Genomic DNA, 11,149 nt, shown 5'->3' on the forward strand with positions numbered 1-11,149 from the left:
TATAACTATAAGAAATGCAAATTATAATATTTTGAATGTGTAGCAGAAGCTGCTTTTGGTATTATTATGTATTATGGTAGACCTAGAAATGAAGCACTCAACATCTGAAAAGTTACAAATTATTTTAATGACTGAATAATGAATAAAATACGTTGGCAATATTGTTTCAATTTCTAGTTTTTCTATTTTTAGTTTCACTTTAAAAAATTGTTACTTACCTTTATAATGTAATATTGTAAATTAGTTTATTCTACTTCTAGTGTAATATCAAATTTTACTTTTAGATTATTAAAGTCTAATGTAATTTTTTTTCAAGGAAAACAAAGCCCATGAATAAAATAGAATATAAATTAGATATACTTTTATTGAATATTAAGTATTATGAGAACTATTGAAAAAAGGAAACTGTAAAATAAATAAAGAGACCAGAAATAAAATATAATTAGAAATGGATAGTAATTCATTTTTTCTTGCTCTCTTTTTGCATCAAATTAAAGGCTAGAAATTTTGCTATTCAAGTCGTCAATTTAATCTTGATTCTCTTATGTATCCATTTCATCTGCAATAAATATGGAAATAAATTATTTGTTGTAAAATAGCAACTGAGAGTTTTCAAGTCTTCGATCAACTACCTATCCCTCTGCTGTTATTGTAGTTTTTGTTCCATTAATTAATTTCACTGACCCAATTTCTAGTGAGTAATAATGGCAGATTAAATGATATGTGGATAATATGAGCAGGGGACAGCCTCTTTTTTAGTACTTTTTTAAAAAACTTACTCTGCAAATAAACGATGCTTTTTAGGCTGATGATGAACTTCTTCACTATTCTTTTTTTTACTTGGCAGCACTGTCACTGCAGAGGTAAATAGATTTGTGATATTTTCTTTTTCTGGTTCCCCTAATCTACCGCCTCTTTTTATTTTGAATGACTTTGGGCCCTACTGAGATGGTGTTTCAGATTATCCTTTTTGGGATAAGCATCCCAAGCTTTCTACATCACTGTACACAATTTCAGGATCAAGGTTCTGCTACAAAAAAAGAGAAATTTGAAATACTTCTTATTAAATATTTAAGCTAAAAATTACATACACTTTCTGATATACTTTCAGATGCATCACTATTAATTTTTAGATTTAATTTACCTTTGAACACATTGGATGCTCCTTGATCAGTAAATAGAAGGTCTTTATAAAACCACAACTTTGGCAAGTAAATATTATCAGTAGATGCTTCTAACATCTCACTTTTTCTCATTTTTAGCTTTTCAGCTACAAACTGGATCCTACGACAGTGAACCTTTTTTAACAACCTTCACAGTGAGATTTGTTGAAATTAAATTATTTATTTCCCTGATGATATTCTCAAAAGGCCACAATCTGTTGTTTATATGTAATAAATCTAAAGCAGTTGTGAAGTATAAGTATAGATGTTGTTCTTTGTTATTATTTGTTATATTTATTAATTGTTGTTTACATGTCCGTGATCTTATGCTAGTGGAGCTCTCTTCATACTTTTACAATCCATTTCAGGCCTGCCACAGGTTTAATTTAAGCACACGACTCTCTACTTTACTACTATGATTAATTATGATATATGTAATTATAATATCTGTTTTAATATATAATGAAATCCATTATTTTTGCTATGAATTCAACAGTCTTGAGCCGACTGACGAGAAAGATGTAAAAAGATAAAGATGTGAAGGCAAAAAAGTAACAGTATTTATGAGAAAATAATATATAGTTTACTTACTTTTTGCAGGATAGTATATCCATTCTTGATCACAATAATAAAAATATTGGAAACAACAAGAAGAAAATCGAACTAAAGTTGGATTCAAAGATTATATACAGGGTTAGATTTACCACGAGATCGAAAAGATATTATATTACTTCTATGGTCAACTGATCTGACACTGACATACTGACATATATATATCTATATATATATATATATATATATATATATATATATATATATATATATATATATATATATATATATATATATATATATATATATATATATATATATATATATATATATATATATATATATATATATATATATATATATATATATAGAAACTTTAGTTTTGTGCCATTTTGATTGCGTGTAAGTTGCAATTCTAGGGAGAAATCTAGTTATTATGGGTTAACAACCAGCTAAATGTCAGTCTCAGATCAGCTGACCTTAAAACTAATATTTTCGACCTCGTAGTAAATCTAACTTTAGTTCGATTTTGTTCTTGTTGTTGTATGCAAGATTTATATTCAATTTTATTATTTTAACTTTGCTTCGTCGTCGTCGAGTAACGATTAAATTTGAAATGCATGTATTTTTGAAAAATTTTAAGTTTTTGGGTTGGTAGCAAAGGCTGGAACATAGATCAACCCCATCCTGGATGGAACGAACCTTGTATTATTAGTTCTGTGATGGAATAGAATAGTTTCCGAATGCCAGCAAATATAAGTCCATTAACTATTTAATCATTCGTATTTTACTTTTCCCATAACCATTTTAAGGAAGACACGTGCGTTTGGATCGGCATTTTCGAATTTTGGAATATTTTTATATCTTTGAACTCTATATACAGCTCATTTTTGTTAGTTGGCGTATATCATTAATATAGAAGCTTATCATGTTTGAAAGTAAGTGAATTTATATGTATATATATTAATGCAGCTAAATGTTCTTCATTTTAGGCCTCTTCTGTTTCAAAATTAGTTTTTTTGATAGTTTTTAAAAGAAAGTTAGATTTTGAAGTTTCGACTTATCCTTAAGTATTTTCAACATATTTTGATATTATTTATTTATATTTTCAATTCGCTTTTATTGGTACAGCAGTAATGCAGTCATTTACATAATGGAAAAAGAATGGAATATTTATGTTAAGTTTACTTAATATAGTTTCCTCAAGATCTTGCTTGCTATGTGATATGGAAAGTCCTATAGTACAACTGACAATTTGTTTATATATTTAATTCTTATATTTGAAGTATGTTATTCTAAGTGTTAGCTTTATAACTTTGATAAGAGTCATTTTTGTTTGAAATTGAGATTATAAATAATTTTTATTTGTTTTGATCTACTTATGCATCATTATTCGAAGTTAAATGAATAATTAATAAATTTGTAAATTACTTACATACTTGCAGACATTTGTATAGAGGCAAATTTCTACAACAACGTTCATTTTACCTCCATGAAAGGTTATGAGTTTTTTAACTAAAAATAATTTAAAACAAAATTAAAAAAAAGAGTTTGCTCTGTATGTGTTTTTATAAATGTGTTGTGTATAGGCAACAGCATTGTCTATTATTATCAGTCGCCACGAGGCTAGTTTACTTGTCTTTTGTTACATTTGCACCTTAAATAATTGAGGTTAGGGTTAGAGGTATTTGAATACTTGAAACAATTGGTCAAATAGGTGTTATAGCTTTGTGCACTTTTAACAGACCATATATATTTTAGAGGATATTAATTTCCAATTTCAGATCAGATGATATTATTTCACTACTGCTTCTTAATTTATTTTTGAAATTTCTGATAATATTACAAATATCAGATCTTATTTTATTTTGAGTTTTATTATTTAGATGATTAGTGTTGCATTCAATATTACTTAAGATATTAGTCACTCATAATAGATAATTCAATCTCAATAAAATTTTTGATCCATTTCAATATTATTTCGTTTCAATTTTTATAAATTGGTTATTGTTTAAGTATTAGGTTATTAATTTTTTTAACAGTTCTTGCTCTGCATTTTTTAAAAAGAAAGGGTTCTGTAAAGAAATTTTTCGTCAAATTTTTGGAAAATGTTATTAGGAATTTGTTTATCTATTATAATTGCTTTGTCTACCAATTCATTTTATGATCTTATAATTAAATGGATTCAGTAATAGTTTTATGATTTGAAACATACACATATATAAAACATTATTCTGATATTCATGTTACAAGTATTTGTAAATTTTGAATGAGATAATTTTAAATTTAGAAATGTAGGTATCAACTATTCTTTTTTGGATCTAAATAGAAAAAATTTTTGGTTTTTCTGCTTCGCAATTTTTGTAATTTTTCATTATTTGTTTGTTTACATTTTCACATACAAGTCTCATGTTAATGTGAGTTGATATTATTTCATCAATTCCAATTAATTTTCTCGTTTTACTTTTTGAAACTCTTTTTGACAAGAAAGATAAATTTTTCTTTGATTTTTACACCTCAAATATATGTGGCAGTTACAAATTAAATTATTCATAGTTGCATAAAAATTTATCTATGAATTTTACTTAAATTATTTAGTTCTTTTTTATCACTGCCTATTTTCTCGTTCCTATGTATGTGAACCAATTCTCAAAATTCTCTTTTCCTTATATTGGATTCTGTCCCTTGGTATTCAATAGGTAAATTGTTTTGTTATTATAAGTAATATTTTCATTAAGACAACAATTTATTATCGATTGAAAGAGACCTAAAATTATTGGTATATTCTTACTTGGAAAAAATTGAGATTTACCCATTAAACGAATAACAATTTTGTAAATATTTTGATGCTTCCCCATGTTTTTTGTTTATTTTTGTGATGAGTATATGGTTGCTCTTAATTAAATTGATTGTGTTGCAGAAGGAAGATTAATTTGGATTCAGGAACCTACTGTGCAAAGTACAAATGCAAAAGGTATGTAAAATTCTCCATATAGATTAGCTGATGATTAAAATATATAAAATTGGAAAAGAAAATAACTCTTTGTTTTTCGTTTAGAACTAGAAGTAGAAATTCAATCAAAAGTTCCGCGTATTTGTAAAATCAGGCATGTGTCTAACGTTTCTGTCCGCCCAGGACTCATGTATTCATTTTGAGCTCTCAGAACTCTGTTCTCTGCTTCGAAAATAACTACTTACGAACCAATCTACCGATTTGGACGTTTTTGAATGATATAGACGAGTTTTTTTGAGCTCGTATAGATATCATCAAATCAAAAACTGGTCTGAATTGGTCCAAATTGTACTCAAAATCTTAAGTTTGGTCAATCCCTTTCGAATGGCTCCATCCACGATGGATTCGGTCGAGCGATTCAAAAGTTATGAGGGTCACATGCATACATACATACATATATATATATATATATATATATATATATATATATATATATATATATATATATATATATATATATATATTTATATATATATACGGAGAAAACCAATAACTTCCCGATTTTTGAAAATTTTCAATTTTCTTAGCGGAATGTTAAAAAAACTTATTTTCAGTTTTCTTTCTCCAACAATTACTCACATACAAATCAATTAATTTTGACCAGATTGGCGGTGATCGAAGTTCCTGAAATCGATAAGTAGAGCCGTTTAAGAATTATTTCGATTTTGTTGCTTATTCTTTAGGTTCATTTAACCATTCTATAAGTGTAACAAATTTGCCATATATATATATATATATATATATATATATATATATATACAGTGGCGTGAAAAATAGGGGGATAAAAACCCTGACAGCGTGCCACTGGTTAAATTACTCCAAAGTTTGCTTATGTCAAAATATTACTTTATTAAGAAGCATATTGGTTAGGTTATTTGAATAAGAAATTTTAGGGCGTTTTTGATGTATCGCAAATTTTTGATTTTGATGTAAAATTTTGAACACCCTATATCTCAGCAAATAGGCCTCAGAAGGGTTTGTATTCCTATATCACATTGAATCATTTATTAAGATCTCTCAGTGACAGAGCATTGTCGGTCGAATATAGAATATATAATACTTTTGAATGGAGCTAAAACTGAAACAAAGAAACCCGTTCCTCAATTAAATTTGATTAAAATTAAACGAAATCTTTCGCACATATTGTTAAACTGGAGCAGTAAGGGATGGTAAAGTAAATGTATATATATATATATATATATATATATATATATATATATATATATATATATATATACATTTACTTTACTTGCATTTACTTCTGTGAATTGTCAGTAACAAATCTTCAACTCTTTGGATTTTCTTCAGTCCAGATATTTATCTTCCATTCATCTTTAATAATTTGCAATTATTTTGTATTTTGATTCAATTTTAACTTCTATTTCTTATAACTTTGCACTCCCCATTCTCTTTTCTGCTGATACTCTTTTCAAAATCCCTGATGCTCTTTTTTTTTTCAATAGCAACCATATAATATGACTGACTAGATTTTTTCTCTTGTCTCCTCACAATGTCCTTCACTTTTCAAACACTTGTCAGTTCTTATATTTATGTTTTTAAATAAACTTTTATTTCATTAATAGTTTATGAATTTTCACTATTATGGGTCATTTTGGCAACAGTTTCATATATTTTTTTTAAAAAAAATCAATCTTCCACTAAATTTTATATTAATTTATAATTAATAACATTATTCTATGATACAAATTATGATTTGTACATATGCAATCCTTTTAGAATATATCATTTTTAATAAATAATTCCTTATATATAAAATAACTATAATTAATTAACTTGCAAATATCAATTCAATTTCTTTTATTTTTTTTATCGATTTTCTGCCTTTCGTTTAATTATTATCTTTAGTAAAACTAATCTCAATAAATTATAAATTTTCATTATGTACCTACTTGCTTTTAGATTTCTGATCATGATATATATATATATATATATATATATATATCATCGCAGAAATATTCAGGGAAGCTTCCTAGGACCTCAAAAGGTCGAGATCTGAGGAAAATACGATTTTTAAAAAACGGAGAAAACCAATAACTTCCCGATTTTTGAAAATTTTCAATTTTCTTAGCTGAATGTTAAAAAAACTTATTTTCAGTTTTCGTTCTCCAACAATTACTCACATACAAATCAATTAATTTTGACCAGACTGGCGGTGATCGAAGTTCCTGAAATCGATAAGTAGAGCCGTTTAAGAATTATTTCGATTTTGTTGCTTATTCTTTAGGTTCATTTAACCATTCTATAAGTGTAACAAATTTGCCATATATATATATATATATATATATATATATATATATATATATATATACAGTGGCGTGAAAAATAGGGGGATAAAAACCCTGTCAGCGTGCCACTGGTTAAATTACTCCAAAGTTTGCTTATGTCAAAATATTACTTTATTAAGGAGCATATTGGTTAGGTTATTTGAATAAGAAATTTTAAGGCGTTTTTGATGTATCGCAAATTTTTGATTTTGATGTAAAATTTTAAACACCCTATATCTCAGCAAATAGGCCTCAGAAGGGTTTGTATTCCTATATCACATTGAATCATTTATTAAGATCTCTCAGTGACAGAGCATTGTCGGTCGAATATAGAATATATAATACTTTTGAATGGAGCTAAAACTGAAACAAAGAAACCCGTTCCTCAATTAATAGATTGTTTAATTAGTTACACGACCTAATCTAAGTGATACTAAAATATTAGGATATACTGACTTGGATTTGGCAGGAGATTAGACTGACAGCAAATCTACAACAGGATTTTTATTTAAAATGTTAGAATCCCAAAAAACAATCAACAGTTTTTATTTTTTCAACAGAAGCTGGAGAGAAACTAGAGAAAGTTTTTGTCTTACCAATTTATTGAATGATTTTGCCTTTGCTAAGAGAATCCTCTTATTTTTATTTGTTTTCTTTTGGAAAACACCCAATTTAGCTCAATGCATCTGAAACTTTTCCTTGGTAATAATCAAATCTATTTTGTTGTAGAAAGAAGAATAATTTGGATTCAGACACCACCTACATCTAATACAAAAACTAAAGGTCAGTTGTTTATTATAGAAGGAAATATGAATAGTATCTTGACAATTCACTTTTTTATTAATAATTTTACCAATAAACTGTATAATGTAACGGGTCTGTGGAGGTTCTTCAGGTCCACTCTATCAATCTCAAAAAATATCAATTTTGTATAATGTTTGTATTGTCGTATTGTAGATTTCGTTACTCCTTGGAATTAATCATATACGAGTAGTTTTGATTTTCTTGGCAATATTTTATTTGTTTTCAAAGTTTTCACACTGTAAATTTTAGAAGAGGATTTGTATTCAGATGTTCGTTTGATACTTCATGGGTTTTAGTTTCGTTGAGAAGTGAATAGAGTTGTAGCCTAGCAACGCCTAAGACATTCGTTCTTTAATAATAATGTAGATCTAGTGCTTTGGGGTAACCTAAGGTGTTTGATTAAAATTAAATGAAATCTTTCGCACATATTGTTAAACTGGAGCAGTCAGGGATGGTAAAGTAAATGATTATTTCATATCATGGAGTGTAGTCAGTGGTGAGTTAAGGTAGGCGTTTTTTTTTCTGTCCATTACCTTAAAATAGATTAGTATGAACGATTTTCAAGGGTTTATCAGGCATGACCATGAATTTTGGTTTGGGCGGAAATCTCATTTATTTACTTATCACAAAACTTTATGATGTCTTCAATATACTTAGTCAAATTTTTGTTTGATCTGGTTTATTGTAAGTTGATTAGCAGTCTTTGCAATGGCTCTTGAAGGCTCTGATTATGGTGTTAAAGTTAATGGATACCCGCTGAATAATATTCGCTATGCAGACGATACGGCAATACTCACAGACAACGTACTCGAGATGAAATTATTCCTTGGGCGAAATAAACAATATTGGGAAATCATATGGCTTAAAAATAAATGCAACAAAAACCAAGTGCATGGCAATAAGCTGAAATGCAATTTGAAGTGCCTAACCACATATAGATAATACGCCTATCGAGCCTATCGAGAAATGGGACCCTCAGCAGAAAATTAAGAGCCGCATTGAACACCCAAGACAGGCATCCATTAAATTTAAACCGATATTGTGTAACCATAATCTCTCCTGTGACCTTCATTATAGAATGGTCAAATGTTATGTCTGGTCAATTTTACGGTACCGCATGGAAACATGGTCATTAAAGATATCGTCCATCAATAAAATAGAAGCCTTGGAAATGTAGACCCTTCAAAATTGTTGTGTATACCATGGACAGATGAGTGAGGAACAATGATGTACTAAGAAGAGCGGGAACTGAGAGGGAGTTGATCAACTTGATCAAGGTGCGAAAGGTTGGATACTTGGGTCACTTTCTTTGAGGAGAAAGATGTACAATACCCCAATTGACCATATAAGGAAAGAGAGGCGTAGGCCGAAAACAATTGTCATGGCTACGCAATATAAAACACTGGACTGGTCGGCAATTGTAGTGTTATCTCTGGTTTCTGTCGTGTTATTACGGTTTAAATCATTAATATTTAAGTCACATTGATAATCTATATCATATCTATTTATGTTATAGTCTACTATGCTTGTACGTGTCGTTAATACTAAACTCTGAGGTAGAGGAGTCTGACATAATTAATATGGCTTCCAAGATACAGATGATGTTAATATGCATTCCTGAATATTCTCCAGGGACGAACTATCTTTATGTTCACCTTTGAAGCTGTGATAGTGAATAAACGCTTGAAAATGACAATAATCTCTAAGAACTCTTTCACTGTACTACTTTTTTATAAACACTTTCATGGATTACAACTTTTACAAAGTTTCCAAAATTGTATATGTATAATATAACAAAACTTATACTAAAGTGTTGTATTATTTCCGTTTGATTGATTTATATAAAAAATCTTAATTACTTGATATCGAAAGTTCTCTATCCATAGTTGCTGCTTTAATACAATCAGCATTATATACAATTTGTTTATATATAATATTATATATAATCATACTGTGATTACAGTTTTTTATCAATATGTCGAAATAATTTCGAATGACGTGATATTATCTTAAACTCTAATTATTCTCAAAGAAATTCCCAAAACTTTATTAATAATCATTCTTGGTGACAACCACATCGTATGAAACTCGTATTTTTTTAGCATTTCGAATAAAATAGCTACTAACATATGTACTAATTTGTAAAAATAACAACAGACTCAGTCATATTGGCAGTTTTTGTGGAAATAAATAATATTCCTGATCTTTAGATTAACTGTTGATTGATGTTATCATGTCAAAGAAAACATCATATTGAAGATGTAAATTAAATTTATTGCTTATATAAAATGAATTTGCTTATTGAATAACAATCGTTTTCAGGTACCTAAAAATCAAAATATTTGCCCCTTTTTTAAAAAGTACGGATAATCAACAAAAGGAGAAGAGGATTTTATGATTGCTGGATCCAATAGTATCCGATTGGAATTAGGAGCAAATCCGACTGCTTTATATTTCGAATAAATTCTCAGTGTTAATTTGTTTTTTTTTTTTTTAAATTGAAAGTCCAAATAAAAATTGTCGTACAACGAATTGGGTGTTTTTTTGTGTTCACTGTGCTTCATTTTGGTTGAGACTGCAGTTTATCTCTGATATTAATAAAGATATAAGCATGTCGCTTTTCCTGATCCTATATCACTTTTTTGTAAAACTTTTAAAATCACAAAAACAAATATTCTAACTACTTTTATTTCTGAAATACAAGACGAAAATAAGAATGTTTTTAGAGCACTGTTTTTAAGATTGGGAACATACTTGATATTTTTCAAATGAAACACCCTGTCTATTTTAACGTAGTATTTTTTTCTGAATACATTGATCTATCACTATCTAATCTTCAGTAAATTTCATTTCATATAAAATGTTGGTTGGCGAAATTGATGTTTTAGTGTGTGTGAAGCAAGACCCCAAAAGTTTCTGTGAAAAAATAGAGGAAGAGGTAGGAGCCTCATAAAAGAGTAAGAATTATTAAAAAAGCATAAATTTATACCGTATGAGGTTAAAATTGTCCAATAATTACATCCTGACCATCGATTAAAACGATTGGAATTTTGAAATTAATTTTTAACCAAAACTAATGAACATCTGTATTTTGCAAAAAAGGTAATATGGTCTGATGAATCCCATATAAGCGGCTGGGTAGTATATATACTAGGGAAAATACAAGACAACCATGCCGATTTGGTTTTAGTATTCCATGTTTTGTATTGGGCACTAAAGTTGTATATACAATTTTTGATGGTATTTTAACAGCCCAATGATACCTAAATATATTACAAAATATGCCAGAGTTGCGGGAGGATATACCTTTTTCCCCCCTAAGATGGAGCGCC

At 28.3% G+C, this 11,149-nt stretch overlaps 2 long non-coding RNA genes across 2 annotated transcripts; one reads left to right on the forward strand and one right to left on the reverse strand.

Moving 5' to 3' along the window:
• Nucleotides 1–346: 346 nt before the first annotated feature.
• Nucleotides 347–1,918, reverse strand: LOC130903005 (uncharacterized). Its single transcript, XR_009060499.1, has 3 exons — nucleotides 1,755–1,918; nucleotides 780–1,030; nucleotides 347–559 (listed from the first exon to the last, which is right to left on the reverse strand). It is a non-coding gene; the product is annotated as an uncharacterized LOC130903005 (long non-coding RNA).
• Nucleotides 1,919–2,417: 499 nt separating this feature from the next.
• Nucleotides 2,418–10,349, forward strand: LOC130902998 (uncharacterized). Its single transcript, XR_009060492.1, has 4 exons — nucleotides 2,418–2,653; nucleotides 4,636–4,689; nucleotides 7,743–7,796; nucleotides 10,140–10,349. It is a non-coding gene; the product is annotated as an uncharacterized LOC130902998 (long non-coding RNA).
• The last annotated feature ends 800 nt before the right edge of the window (nucleotides 10,350–11,149 follow it).

The sequence above is a fragment of the Diorhabda carinulata genome, chromosome Y (genome assembly GCF_026250575.1).
Source record: "Diorhabda carinulata isolate Delta chromosome Y, icDioCari1.1, whole genome shotgun sequence".
Classification (NCBI taxonomy): domain Eukaryota; kingdom Metazoa; phylum Arthropoda; class Insecta; order Coleoptera; family Chrysomelidae; genus Diorhabda; species Diorhabda carinulata.